Source organism: Rhinolophus hipposideros (assembly GCF_964194185.1).
Source record: "Rhinolophus hipposideros genome assembly, chromosome: 13".
NCBI lineage: Eukaryota > Metazoa > Chordata > Mammalia > Chiroptera > Rhinolophidae > Rhinolophus > Rhinolophus hipposideros.
Window position 1 is genome coordinate 47841805 of NC_138059.1, and position 16219 is coordinate 47858023.

Genomic DNA, 16219 nt, shown 5'->3' on the forward strand with positions numbered 1-16219 from the left:
CCTATCTGGGCGGATCCCTGCAGGAGTAAACAGAACTGCTGAAACAAACGGGCTCTGAATCTGGTGCAGAAAGAGCTTTGGAACTCCAAAAGCTCTTCGCATACCTATCAACCTGTTGCAGAAGACACTCCTGTAGATGTCTAGAAAGAGAAATAGTAAATCAGTGATTGCCATGAATAACCAAGGCAACAAGATAGCTCAGAAAGAAAGTGAAAAGTCTCCAGAAAAGGAACTTAGAGATATGGACCTTTGCGATTTAAATGACAGAGAATTCAAGATCGCAATTATGAAAAAACTGAACGAGATGCAAGAAAACACAGAAAGGCAGTTTAATGAACTCAGAAACACAATCAAAGAACACCATGAGCATTTTACGAAAGAGATTGAAATCTTGAAAAAGAACCAAATAGAATTTCTGGAGATCAAGAACTCAATAGAAGAAATTAACAATAAAATATCCAGCTTAGGTAGTAGAGTTGACCAGATGGAGGAAAGAATCAGTGACATCGAAGATAGGAACCTGGAATTTACACAGAGGGAAGAAGAAAGAGACTTGAGACTTAAAAGAAATGAAAGAACTCTACAAGAACTTTCTGACTCCATCAGAAAGAGCAATATAAGAATAATGGGCATACCAAAAGGAGAAGAAAGAGGGAAGGGAACAGAGAATATATTCAAACAAATCGTCGATGAAAACTTCCCAAACTTGTGGACAGAACTGGATCCTCGAATCCAAGAAGCAAATAGAACACCTAATTACCTCAATCCCAACAGGCCTTCACCAAGGCACATTGTATTGAAGCTGTCTAAAATCAATGACAAAGAAAGAATCCTCAAGGCAGCCAGGGAAAAGAAGACGGTAACTTACAAAGGAAAGCCCATTAGATTATCATCAGATTTTTCAGCAGAAACTCTACAAGCTAGGAGGGAATGGAACCAAATATTCAAACTATTGAAAGAGAGAAATCATGAGCCAAGAATAATATATCCAGCAAAGATCTCTTTTAGATATGAAGGAGGAATAAAGACCTTTCCAGACATCCAGAAGCTGAGGGAATTTTCTAATACACAACCTGCACTACAAGAAATACTAAAGGAGGCTATTAGACCACCATCAACAGGGACAACTTGTGGCAACCAAAACATAAAAAGGGGGAGCGTAAAGGCCTGAATTGGAATATGGGAATAGAGAAAGTAAGCGTACTGAAGAAACTGGAATACTCTAAATATCATACTTTCTTTTACATAAACTCAAGGGTAACCACTCAAAAAACATGCAAATCTGAAATTTATACTGTAATAAAAGAAGAAACAGAGGGAAATATCATAGAATACCACCACACAGAAATAATAGACAACAACAAAAAGTCAAAGAAACAATGGAGACACAGTCTTACCAGAAAAATAAAGACAGAATGACAGGAAATCCTCACATATCAATAATCACCCTAAATGTAAATGGACTGAACTCACCAATAAAGAGACACAGAGTAGCAGATTGGATCAAAAAACTAAACCCAACCATATGCTGCCTACAAGAGACACCTCTCAGCTACAAGGACAAGCATAGACTCAAAGTGAAAAGGTGGAAATTGACACTCCAAGCAAATGGTACCCAGAGAAAATCAGGTGTTGCCATAATAATTTCCGATGAAACAGACTTCAGGGTGAAAAAGATAACAAGAGACAAAGATGGACATTTCATAATGGTAAAGGGGACTATACAACAAGAAGACATAACAGTCATCAATATTTATGCCCCCAATCAGGGAGCACCGAAATATACCAAGCAACTACTAACAGAACTAAAGGGAGAAATTGACCAAAACACAATTATACTAGGGGACTTAAATACATCATTGACAGCTATGGATAGATCATCCAAACAGAAGATAAATAACGAAATCGCAGCCCTAAATGACACATTAGATGAATTGGACATAATTGACATATATAGAGCACTTCATCCTAAAACATCAGACTATACATTCTTTTCTAGTGTACATGGAACATTCTCAAGGATAGACCATATATTGGGACACAAAATCAGACTCAGCAAATTTAAGAAGATTGAAATCATACCAAGCATATTCTCTGATCACAAAGCTTTGAAATTGGATATCCACTGCAAAAATAAAGCAGGAAAAAACACAAATACATGGAGATTAAACAACATACTTTTAAAGAACGACTGGGTCAAAGAAGAAATTAGAGGAGAGCTCAAAAGATACATAGAAACAAATGACAATGAAAATACATCCTACCAAAATTTTTGGGATGCCGCGAAAGCAGTTTTAAGAGGGAAATTTATATCATTACAGGCCTATCTCAAGAAACAAGAAAAATCCCAAATAAATAACCTCATGTTACACCTTAAAAAACTAGAAAAAGAAGAACAAGCGAAACCCAAGGTCAGCAGAAGAAAGGAAATAACAAAAATCAGAGCAGAACTAAATGAAATAGAGAACAAAAAGACAATAGAAAAAATTAATGTGACAAAAAGATGGTTCTTTGAAAAGATTAACAAAATCGACAAACCCTTGGCTAGACTCACTAAGATAAAAAGAGAGAAGACACTAATTAACAAAATCAGAAATGAAAAAGGGGAAGTTATCACGGACACCACAGAAATACAAAGGATTATCCAAGAATATTATGAAGGACTATATGCCACCAAATTTAATAACTTAGAAGAAATGGACAAGTTCTTAGAAACATATAGCCTTCCAACGCTGAATCATGAAGAACTGGAAAATCTTAACAGGCCGATCACCAGTAACGAAATTGAATCAGTCATCCAAAACCTTCCCAAAATCAAAAGTCCTGGACCAGATGGCTTCACCAGTGAATTCTACCAAACCTTCAAAGAGGATCTAACACCAATCCTGCTCAAACTCTTCCAAAAAATTAAAGAAGAGTCAGTACTCCCTAACTCATTTTATGAGGCCAACACTACCCTGATACCAAAACCTGGTAAGGACAACACACAAAAAAGAAAACTACAGACCTATATCTCTGATGAATACAGATGCTAAAATCCTAAACAAAATTCTAGCAAATCGAATACAACAATGCATTAAAAAGATTATTCATCATGACCAAGTGGGGTTCATCCCCGGGGCACAAGGATGGTTCAACATTCGCAAATCCATCAATGTGATACATCACATAAACAAAATAAAGGACAAAAATCATATGATTCTATCAATTGATGCAGAAAAAGCATTTGATAAGATACAACATCCATTTATGATTAAAACACTTACTAAAATTGGTATAGAAGGAAAATACCTCAACATAATAAAGGCCATATACGACAAGCACTCAGCTAACCTCATAATTAATGGTGAAAAGCTGAAGCCCTTTGCTCTACGTTCAGGAACACGACAAGGTTGTCCCCTATCACCTCTGCTTTTCAACATAGTGTTGGAAGTCCTCGCCAGAGCTATCAGGCAAGAGAAAGAAATAAAAGGCATCCAAATTGGGAATGAAGAAGTTAAATTGTCACTCTTTGCAGATGACATGATGCTATATATATATAGAAAACCCTAAAGACTCCACCAAAAAGCTTTTAGAAACAATCAATGAATACAGTAAAGTAGCTGGCTACAAAATCAAAGTACAAAAGTCCATTGCTTTCCTATATACCAACAATGAAATCTCAGAAAAAGAGATAGAAAAAACAATTCCTTTTGCAATTGCAGCAAAAAGAATAAAATACCTAGGAATAAACTTAACTAAGGATGTGAAGCATTTATATGCTGAAAACTATAAGACATTTTTGAAAGAAATTGAAGAAGACACAAAGAAATGGAAAGACATTCCGTGCTCATGGATTGGAAGAATCAACATAGTTAAAATGGCCATATTACCCAAAGCCATATACAGATTTAATGCAATCCCCATTAAAATCCCAATGGCATTTTTTAAAGAAATAGAACAAAAAATCATCAGATTTGTTTGGAACCACAAAAGACCCCGAATAGCCAAAGCAATATTAAAGAAAAAGAACAATACTGGAGGTATCACACTCCCTGATTTTTCCTTGTACTACAGGGCTACAATAATCAAAACAGCTTGGTATTGGCGGAAAAACAGACACATAGACCAATGGAATAGAATTGAGAACCCAAAAATAAAACCACATAAATATGGACAGATAATTTTTGACAAAGAAGCTAAAAACATACAATCGGGAAAAGACAGCCTCTTCAATAAATGGTGCTGGCAGAATTGGATAGCTACGTGCAAAAGAATGAAACTGGACTGCTATCTGTCACCATGTACCAAAATTAATTCAAAATGGATCAAAGACTTAAGCATAAGACCTGACACAATAAACTGCATTGAAGAAAACATAGGTACTAAACTTATGGACCTTGGGTTCAAAGAGCATTTTATGAATTTGACTTCAAAGGCAATGGAAGTAAAAACTAAAATAAACAAATGGGATTATATGAAAGTGAAAAGCTTCTGCACAGCAAAAGAAACTATTGACAAAATAATGAGGCAACCAACTGAATGGGAGAAGATTTTCGCAAACAGTTCCTCTGATAAGGGGCTAATATCCAAAATATACAAGGAACTCATGAAACTCAACAACAAAAAAACAAACAACCCAATTGAAAAATGGACAGAGGACCTGAAGAGACATTTCTCCAAAGAGGATATACAAATGGCAAATAGACATATGAAAAAATGCTCAACATCGCTAATCATCAGAGAAATGCAAATGAAAACCACAATGAGATATCACCTCACCCCAGTCAGAATGGCTTTCATCAACAAAACAAATAGTAACAAGTGTTGGAGAGGCTGTGGAGAAAAAGGAACTCTCATACACTGTTGGTGGGAATGCAGACTGGTGCAGCAGTTGTGGTACATATACACAATGGAATACTATTTGGCGTTAAGGAAAGATGATATAGGAACATTTGTGACAACATGGATGGATCTTGAGAGAATAATGCTAAGTGAAACAAGTCAGACAGAAAAAGCAGAGAACCCTATGATTTCACTGATATGTGGTATATAAACCAAAAAGAACAAGACAAAGAAATGAGAAAGAAAAACTCATAGACACAGACAATAATTTAGTGGTTACCAGAGGGTAAGGGGGTGGGGGGTGGGTGATGAGGGTAAAGGGGATCAAATATATGGTGATGGAAGGAGAACTGACTCTGGGTGGTGAACACACAATGGGATTTATAGACGATGTAATACAGAATTGTACACCTGAAATCTATGTAAATTTACTAACAATTGTCACCCCAATAAAATTAATAAAAAAAAAAAAAAGAAAAAAAAAAGAAAACCTGGATAAAATGAAAAAAAAAAAAAAAGTAAATTGGAGAGACAGGTACTTCTTTTACATAGGAAGGTACTTCTTTTACATAGGAAGGTTCGCTTTTTGCTGCACACAGAAATGGTAATCAGGAGACAAGCATAATAATGAGGAATTTTGCAGTTTCCAGCTCTGGTGTTGCGGAAAAAGCAGCGAGGACCGAGAGACTCAAGCGGCACACAGAGATCAGGGAGAACACAGCTTTATTACACCAGCGGTCTCAGTGGGATTGTTCCCAAAGAACTGAGCACTAACTGGGGTCAGGCGCTTTGTTTTATTTGTTTAGGCCTCCAGGTTGGGGGGGGAAATCTGGCCGGGGTGCCAGGGAGATCCGTCCCTAGCAGCTGTGATATCTCAACATTGACAGGGAGGCCTCTAACCATAGTGCCCGCGGGAGACAGCTGCGATAAGGAATGGAGTTCTTAGCGGAGACTTGCTGGCCCCGTGGGAGACAGCTCCGATAAGGTATGGGAGGAGGAGGGGGATGGAGCTCCTAGTCGGGGGCCTGCAGGAGACAGCTCCAATAAGGGGGGATGGAGCTCTTAGCGGTGGCCTGCAGGAAAAACCATCCCACCACTGGTTCTGGAAAAGGTTTACTGACATTCCAAAGATGTTATCTTAGGTGCAAAAAGACGATAGACAGGCCCACTTAAAGGCACAGATTAACTTTATGAAGGAAGCTAAATATGTGACTTCCTGCCATGGCTCACTTAGTTATGAAATTTTTTATGCTCATGCCATCTGATGTGGTTATTTTCAGTCTCCTGAACTAGTGAGGTTTAATATGTGGCCCCTTTTCCATCCACATAGCTTTCACTAAAACAATAAATTGAATTAAAATTTTAAATCCTAAATTTATTTGTTTTAGTATTGGTTATGAAGCACTTGAGATTTTTTTTTCCCCTTGAATTTCCTCCCCTGACTGGATTCAAATAAACTAATGTAAAGATCTAGATTAACGAAGTTTTGCCTGATTTAGCAAGATTTTCTGAGAAAAATCTTACTTTCACCAGTAACACTATGGGGCTCTTCTCGGTTCTTCTGGTGAGGATAACTATGAAGGTACTGAGATTCTACCTTACTTATAAATTACCAAATTAGCCTATGAAGGGGACCAAAGTTTTGCCACCCTAAAGCTGTCTTTTGGGATACGGATTTTAAGCTGGTTATTAAGAAACAAAACATTCAGAAAGAAGCTTTAACCCTCCCCATTCTTCTGCTCAAGAGATTCACACAGAGAAACCTGCTCCTGAAAGAAAATACAGGATGTTTACCTCAGCCTAATTTGAATTAATTATGTTAACTAGGAAAATGTCAAGCTGGGGTCCTGGAGGCTAGATCACCACCTGTGTCCCACTGAAACAAGAATTTCCCTGCCATTTGTCTGCTGCTCTTCCTCAATTACCTGTAAATCACTCATTCTCACTTCTGAAATCTTTTTTCCCTTCTTCTTTGTCCAAGATAACATATATAACCAATTTTATCTTATTATCTTTGGAATTTTCACACTTATGTGAATTCCCCATGTGCCTGTATTAAAATTTTGACTTTCTCCTGTTAATCCATCTCTGTTAATTTGAGTATTAGCCCAGATAGAAGAATTTAGAAAATGAGAGGAAAAGTATCTTCAATCCTACACCTGCCATAATTTAATATATGCTGAGAAGAGAAACGAAACTCAAGATTGAGAGACAGCAGACTTTACTCATGACACAGCAAGCAGAATAAGCTTCATGTTCACATCAATTTCTTTTGTCCCTCAAGTCCCATGGTGATAATACAGAGGTGGAGGCTGTATATAGAGCGGGTTTGTGTCGCAGTCACATAACACTGAGCTTAGAAAATCTCCAATTTTATAAAGAGGCTGCAAACAAAACAGCTCAACTTTTGCTGAACAGAGACACATTGTCTTTGTTATCCTGGATCAGAAAACAAACAAACAAACAAAAACTTCCTCTGCCCTAGGAAAATATACTAACTACTAATGTAGGTGATGTTGGATCTGCTAGCAGTTTCTAAGTGTGGGCCAGGATCCTGTCTTGTGAAGCTAAAAAATGGAAACACGGACCAAGGAGAGACAAAAAGTTTTAAAAAGAGAGTAGTTCATTAGAGGCAGAAGAAGAGGTTGCAGCTCCCGAGAGGGAGGGGTTCCCTAAAAGGGGTGCCCCTGATTGAGGCAAAAGCTCCTACTTTTATACCTTCCCTTTGCCTATTTGGGGAAGAGGAGCTGTTTGGAGAAGGGAAATGTTTGAAGAAGGGAACTGGCGCCTTCTAATGAAATGCGTCTACCAGGTTTGTTCTGCTTGCCCATCCTAAAGGAATTAGCAAAGTAACCTACTCTTTATCTACCAGGTCTGCTCCATTTGTCAGGCCCAAATGAATTTTATGATTAACCTCAAGGCCTTGTTATATTATGTCTTGGAGCAAAGGAGTGATTTCAAAACCTGAAGTTTTAGGATATGGCTGTGTTTTGTTTATTCCACCAGGGACCTCCCTGTCTACCTAGAGATACGCTAACTCTCCTGTATCACTACCTCTGTCTTCCAAGGTGGTTTGCTATACAAATATCCTTGAAAGCATAATGCAGGACAGAAAATATCACAGACATATATAAACTTCATAAAGAATCCACTATCCTAAGATCAGAATGATAGTTATTTTCCTTTTGATATATATTGTTTTAAACCAAAGGTAGGTGAGAGTAAAAAGGAAAGTATCAAAGTAAGACATAAAAATGTTAATGTTGTAATATCATTGCTATACTATGTTATAAATGTAAACACAAGAATTCATACTCTTGAAAATTTCTGCATCACTTCTGATCTAAAGGGATGACCATTCCAAAGATTTTTGGATTTAATACGAGGCCCTGCAGCAAATGAAATGCTCAATCTTTTCTATTCCATACCATTACTTATTCATTGCATAAATGTTCAGAAATGAAGCATATGCACGTACTTATATTTTTCTCCAAAACTGAGGTAGTGCTTTAAAAGTAAAATACACTTGTGGATATTAAATATGATGTTCTATGTTCTCTGTGCACGAATTTTAAAGAATTTTAAGGTTTTCCACTTAATTCTTCAAATATATTTATTGAAATGTTAAAGATACCAGTAACATTTCTTTATGAAAAATTTTCTCTAAGTAGAATATATGCAGGTAAAACAGTAAATTAATACATTAAAAAATATTTTAACCTGAATAGAGTATTAATGCATTTCAAATATAAAAAAAAAAAATGTATACTAAAGTTAAAATTATCAGCACTTACACAGCATTCCTTTAAAATGCTTTGGTTTTATTTGTTATGATTACATTAGGTGATCCATGTTGAGATTATTAAAATGTCGACAAAAAAACATCCAGCCTAAGAAAAAGCTTATAAGAGTTTATTTGAGCCAAACTTGGAACAATTGCCGGGAAGCAAAATCTCAACGGATTGAGGAAATTCACTGGAAAATGGCAGTTTTGCATCTTATTTTATACATTAGAATCTAAGGAGGAAGAGTACAAAATCCATTGGTGGTAGATTCAGGGGATGGAAGAAAGCAAAGCAGGGAAATCTCTGGGATTGGATAAAAAATATATTAGATAGACAGATACTTCTTTTATGTTGGTGGGTACAGGATAGTTAATATTAGCGTTGTAATACTTAGCATTTTGTACAGCACATAGAGATAGTAATCAGGGGACAAGAACAATAATGAAGGATTTTGTAGTTTCCTGCTTTGGTGTGGTGAGTTGTGCCCTGGGGGTTCTGGAAAATGGGATTAATCTGACATTCCAAGGGTATGTTATCTTAGATGTAAAAAGACAATAGACAGGCTCACTTAAGGTAAAGATTGACCTTTGTCAAGGAAGCTATAGGCCAAGGATGTGATTATTTGCCAGAACCCTCTTTTAGTTAGGAATTTTTATGTGGTTAATTTCAGTCTCTGAGTTTGTAGGGCCTGCCATGCAGGCCTCCTCTGAGCTTGTCAGGTTTAGTATGTGGCCCCTTTTTCACCCACAAAAGGTAGATTATTTTTTAAATATTTAAAAAATATATTTCAATTATTATTAACATACAATATTATATTAGTTTCAGGTGTACAACATAGTGATTAGACATTTATATAACTTATGAAGTAATCATCTTAATAAATCTAGAACACATCTGACACCATACATAGTTATTACAATGTTATTGACTATATTTCCTGTGCTGTACCTAACATCCCTGAGACTATTTTCAAAACAGGTAATTTGCACATTTTAATCCCTTCCCCACTTTCATCTATCTCCCTAACACCCCTCCTATGGCAACCATCAAAGTGTTCTATCTATGAGTTTGTTTGTTTTGTTTATTCACTTATTTTGTTTTTCAGATTTCTGATAAAGGTGAAATCATATGGTATTTGTCTTTCTCTGTCTGCCTTATTTCATTTAGCATGATACCCTCTAGGTCAGGGGTGTCCAAACTGCGGCCTGTGGGCCAACTGCAGCCTGCAATCCATTTTTAATTGGTCCGCAGCAAATTCCAAAAATATATTTAGTTTACTTAAATAAACCACGTGAGGCAATACTTACTTCACCTTGAGTGAGTGGCCCGGCTGTTTGTGTATTTTACCGCATATGGCCCTTGGTAAAAAACGTTGAAAAAAGTTTGGACACCCCTCCTCTAGGTTCATCCGTGTTGTCACAAATGGTAAGATTTCATTCTGTTTTATGGCTGAGTAATATTCCATTGTATATTTGTACTATTTCTTTATCCAGTCACACTCATCTGTTGACTTTATTTATGTGTTTGATTCTAAACTTTCTGAAAATAAACATATATGTATACATATATTTAAATTCATATATATATATATATATATATATATATATATATGAATTTTAAAAGGAAAGAAAAATTTCAATTTATTTTTCTCTTTTGAAACCTACCCATTATCAAAAACTTGAATGAGTATATGTCTGGGATGATTTTACTTAAAGAAGATATGCTACATGAAATTTACTTGGGAGGACCCTGGAGAGAACCTAAAAAACATTAAATGGTCATTATGCAGAGAAGTTTGAATAACATCATACTTAAATACTATTTTTGAGAAAAATATGTCTTGTAGAATTTATAGAAATAACACTTGTGGAATTAGGGAGTATACATGGTGTGACAATTAAGTTCGCAAACTTGCCACGATGCGTTTACATTGGCAGCACTGTACAAACAGCTTGGTAAGATTTCATAACCTTGGTATATCAGTGTCTTATAGCTGTGTTTGTGTTGATGTGTGGTGGTGTCTTTCTGAGTGGTGTTCATTATTGTTGTGTGTTTTTGTGTGTCGTCATAAGAATGTCTGAGCTTAAATTACAACAATGAACAAACATTAAATTTCTTGTTAAACATCATAAGAGTGGAAGTGAAATCAGGGACATGTTAATCCAAGTTTGTGGGAATAATGCCATGAAGAAAATGGCAGTGTACAAATGGATTAAATGTTTTCTGAGGGTAGAGAACACGTCACTGATGAAGAGAGTTCAGCATTTCCAATAACAAGCAGAACTGAAAAAACATTACAAACATTCATCAAATTGTGCATCAAAATTGTCAGCTGACTATGAGAAGCCTAGCAGACCAAAAAAAAAAAAAAAAAATCGATAGAGAAACAGTTAGAAAAATCTTAACTGAAAATCTTGGCATGTAAAAGGTACATGCAAAAATGGTCCCGAAGGAGCTCACTGATGAACAAAAGCAAAGGGAGTTTTTAGCTAGTAAACAAATAACTGTATTGGAACACCCTCCCTACTTACCTTGCTCACCTTGCTCATCCTACTCACATCTTGCTCCCAATGACTTCTTTCTTTACCTGAAGATAAAGGAAATATTGAAAGGAAGATATTTTGATGACATTTAGGACATCAAGGGTAATAGGATGACAGCTCTGATGGCCATTTCAGAAAAAGAGTTCCAAAATTGCTTTGAAGGGTGGACTAGGCACTGGTGTCGGTGCATAGCTTCCCAAGGGGAGTACTTCAAAGGTGACCATAGTAATATTCAGCAATGAGGTATGTAGCACTTCTTCTAGGATGAGTTTGTGACCTTAATTGTCAGACTTCGTATGTCTTGGCAGATAGTTATCCTCTTCAGAGGCTGAAATTATAATATTACAAGAGGTGTGTAATATTGACACATGCATATTAAAACTTGGAAAGCATGAGCATCATTAAAACGGCAGCATGAGGTGAGCCTCTTGAAATCTCCCCTGCACTTTACAACAAATTTTTTTCTGAGGTGAGAGGGGAGAGAAAACGATAATTCCACAAAGGACTCCCTGCATGGCAGACAGGCAAGTCTAAGAGACTCGCAACTGAAATCATCTGAAGGTGGGGAAATTGGGCGAGTGGGGGAGGAGGGAAGTTGGAAGTGTGGAAACAGAGACGCAGGTCACGCAGGCTCAGGATTGAGATGTAGCTCGGATCTCTGACCTCCCTGTATTCCAGAGCTACCCCAGCCACAGGAGAGGGAAGAATTCAGACAACTAATGCTCCCCTTATGGCCTACAGTCCCGCCTGAGGGATCAGCATATAATACAGTTGAACCCAATGCTCATGGCAGAGACCTAGGAGAAAAGACTGAGGGAAGAAGAGTGAAAATGGAGGTTTAAGACCTCACTGACGAGCAGAGGATGGAAGGCTTAGGCGTGAACCTTGCCAACTCCTCTCCCCCCTCCCAGAGATAACCCCACCCCCACCTGCCCAGTGCTAGAAGCAGAATAGTAGTAGTGTCAGATAAAAAGAACAGAATATTTGCAGTTCTGAGAAATGCAGCCAGCAGTCATGGACTCGCAGCCCAAAGTTCCGGCAAAGGGGAGGCAGCCCTGTGTGCAGGATGGGCTGTGCTGGTAGTAGCTGCCATTGCTCGAAGCCACCTCTCACAATGCACCCCACCGATGCCCCCACCAATTTGGGAGGATCCCTGCAAGGGTAAACTGAGCCACTGAAACACACAGGTCCTGAATCTGGTGCAGGAAGACTTTTGGAATTTCAGAAGTTTTCCACATCACCCAACAGAGGCAGTGCCCTGAGACCAAGGAAAACTGCTCACAGAGGAGAAGCCCACCACCAGGGACTCCTCCCATTGTGTGAAAAGCTGGAACAGTACACAGAAAATAAAACAGTACAGTGTGAGAGAAAATTAAAGGCTGCAGTTGGAAAGAAAATAAAGCATTCTACCAATACCTACTGGAAAGCAAAAGGAAGACCGTTTCCTACCAACCTGTTGCAGAGCCCACTCTTGTAGAGACCTAGAAAGAGAAATAATAATTCACTAATTTCCATGAATAACCAAGGTAACAGGCAGCTCAGAAAGAAAATGAAAAGTCTCCAGAAAATGAATTTAAAGACTTGCAAATATGTGACTTAAATGACAGAATTCAAGACTGCAGTTCTGGAAAAAACTCAATGAGATGCAAGAAAACACAGACAAGCAGTGTTTTCTGCACAGACAGGCAGATGCAGGAAACACAATCAGAGAACAAAATGAATATTTCACCTAAGAGATTGAAATTTTAAAAAAGAACCAAATAGAATTTCTGCAGATGAAGAACTCAATAAAAGAAATGAAGAATGAAAGAGCCAGCTTAGATAATAGAGCTGACCAGTTGGAAGAAAGCATCAGTGACACCAAAGATAGAAATTTGGAAATGACAAAGATTGAAGAAGCAAGAAACTTGAGAGACTTAAGAGTTAAAAGAAATGAAAGACCTCTGCAAGAACTTTCTGACTCCATCAGAAAGTGTAATGTAAGAATACTGGGCATACCAGAAGGAGAAGAAAGGGAGAAGGGAACAGAGAGTATATTCAAACAAATAGTCTCAAAAAGAGACCTTCCCAAACTTGTGGAAAGAACTGGATCCTTGAATCCAAGAAGCAAATAGAACACCAAATTACCTCAACTGCAACAGGCCTTCTCCAAGGCACATTGTATTGAAGCTGTCAAAAATCAACGACAAAGAAAGAATACTCAAGGCAGCCAGGGAAAAGAAGACGGTAATCTACAAAGGAAAGCTCAGTGGATTATCATCAATTTTTCAGCAGAGACTCTATGAGCCAGGAGGCAGTGGACTGAAATATTGAAACTATTGAAAGAGAGAAATTATGAACCAAGAACAATATATCCAGCAAAGATATCCTTTAGATATGAAGGAGAAATAAGGACCTTTCCAGACATACAGAAGCTGAGGGAATTTTCTGACAGATGACCTGAACTACAAGAAATATTGAAGAAGGCTATTCGACCAGCACAAATAGGGATAAATTGTGACAGCAAGAACATAAAAGGGGGGAGAGTAAAGGTGTGAACTGGCATAAGGGAAAGAAGAAAATAAGCATGCTGAAGAAAATGGAATACTCTAAATGTGAAACTTTCATTTACACAAACTTAATGGTAACCACTGGAAAAAAAAAAAATCCAGAGCCGAAATATATAACATAATAAAAGAAGAAACAGAGGAAAAATCATAGGATACCAACACACTGAAATAATAGAAAACAACAAAAAGGCAGAGAAACAAAGAAAACATAGTCCTGTCAGAAAACCAAAGGTAGAATGATGGGAAATCCTCATATATCAATAATCAAGCTAAATGTAAATGGACTGAACTGACCAATAAAAAAGGCACAGAGGAGCAGATTGGATCAAAAAACTAAAACCAACCACATCTCAGTTACAAGGACAAATATAGACACAAAAACAAAAGAATGGGAATTGACATTCCAAGCAAATGGTATCCAGAGAAAAACAGGCATACCACACTGATATCAGATGAAACAGATTTCAGAATAAAAAAGATAACAAGAGACAAAAAAATGGGCATTTCTTAATGATAAAAGGGACTATACAGAAGAAGATATGGCGGTCATCAATATTTATGCCCCGAATCAGGAAGCACTGAAGTATACCAAGAAACAACTAATAGAACTAAAGGGAGAAATTAATCAAAAAACAATTATAGTAGGGGACATAAATATATCATTGACAGCTTTGGATAGATCACCCATACAGAAAATAAACAAAATTACATCAGCCCTAAATGATACATTAGATGAAATAGACATACCTGACATTTATAGAGAATTTCGTTCTAGCACATCTGACTATATATTGTTTTCTAGTGTACATGGATCATTCTCAAGGATACATCATATATTGGGACATAAAAGTAGCCTCAGCAAACTTAAGAAGATTGAAATCATACCAAGTATATTCTCTGATCACAAGGCTTTGAAATTAAACATCAACTGCAAAAAGAAAGGAGAAAAAAATCACAAATATGTGGAGATTAAACAACATACTTTTAAAGAACGACTGGGTCCAGCAGAAGAAATGACGGCAGAGATATAAAAGCTGACGGAGGAGTGGCTTCAACTTCTGGTGGAAGTGGTTTCTCACCCACCAGGCCTTAGAAGCTCAGAAAGAATTCCAAATATTCTACGTTATCCGAACAACACGTATCATGGCTACACTCAGACGACTCGTGAAGCCCAAGATGGTAAAAAAGAGAACCGAGAAGTTTATCTGGCAACAGTCAGACCGATATGTCAAAATTAAGCATAATTGGCAGAAAACCAGAGGTATTGACGACAGGGTGCTCAGAAGATTCAAGGGGCAGATCTTGATGCTCAACATTGATTATGGGAGTAACAAGAAAACAAAGCACACGCTGCCCCGTGGTTTTCGGAAGTTTCTGGTCCACTATGTCAAAGAGCTTGAAGTGCTTGCTGCTGATGTGCAACAAATCTTACTGTGCTGAGATTGCTCCCAACATCTCCTCAAGGAACTACAAAGCCGTTGCAGAAAGAGCAGCCCACTGGCCATCAGCGTCACCAATCCCAATGCCTGGCAGTGAAGAAAATGAATAGACAGCTTGTGTGGAAATTGTGTTCTAATAAAACCATAAAATTATTCAGATAGATAGATAGATAGATAGATAGATAGATAGATAGATAGATAGATAGATAAAATAAGGAATGACTGGGTCAAAGAAAAAAAAAAAAGAGGAGGGATCAAAATACACCTAGAAACAAATAAGAATGAAAATACATCCTACCAAAATTTTAGCGATGCAGGGAAAGCAGTTTGTATTTTTCCCCCTCCCCTCGGAAAGTAGTTTTAAGAGGCAAATTTATATCTTTACAGGCCTATCTTAACAAGAAACAAGAAAAATCTCAGATAAATAACCTTACATTACACCTTAAAGGACTTGAAAAAGAAGAACAAATGAAACTCAAAGTCAGCAAAAGGAAGGAAATAATAAATATCAGAGCAGAACTAACTGACATACAGAACAAAAAGACAATAGGAAAATTTAATGTGACAAAGAGCTGGTTCTTTGAAAGAATTAATAAAATTGACAAACACTTGGCTGGACTAAGATAAAAAGAAAGACACAAACAAACAAAATCAGAAATGAGAGAGGGAAAGTTATGGATGCCACAGAAGTACAAAGGATCATACAAGAATTCTATGAAGGATTATATGCCACCAAATTCAATAACCTACAAGAAATGGACAAGTTCTTAGAAACATATAGCCTTCCTAGGCTGAATCACGAATAATTGGAAAATCTAAAAAGATCAATCACCAGGAGGAAATTGAATCAGTCATCTGAAACTTTCCCAAAAGAAAAAGTCCGGGACCAGATGGCTTCACCAGTGAATTTTACCACACATTCAAAGAGAATCTAATACGTGTCCTACTCAAACTCTTCCAAATAATGGAAAAAGAGACAATACTCCCTAACTAGTTTTATGAGGCCAACATTACCCTGATACCAAAACCTGGTAAAGATAATATAAAAAAAGAAAATTATAGACCAATATCTCTGATGA

The 16219-nt window shown here is 37.1% G+C and overlaps 1 pseudogene across 1 annotated transcript; it reads left to right on the forward strand.

Annotated features, from left to right (window-relative positions):
* Positions 1-14844: 14844 nt before the first annotated feature.
* Positions 14845-15237, forward strand: LOC308506551 (large ribosomal subunit protein eL32-like; annotated as a pseudogene). Its single transcript has one exon. The product of its transcript is annotated as a large ribosomal subunit protein eL32-like (transcript).
* The last annotated feature ends 982 nt before the right edge of the window (positions 15238-16219 follow it).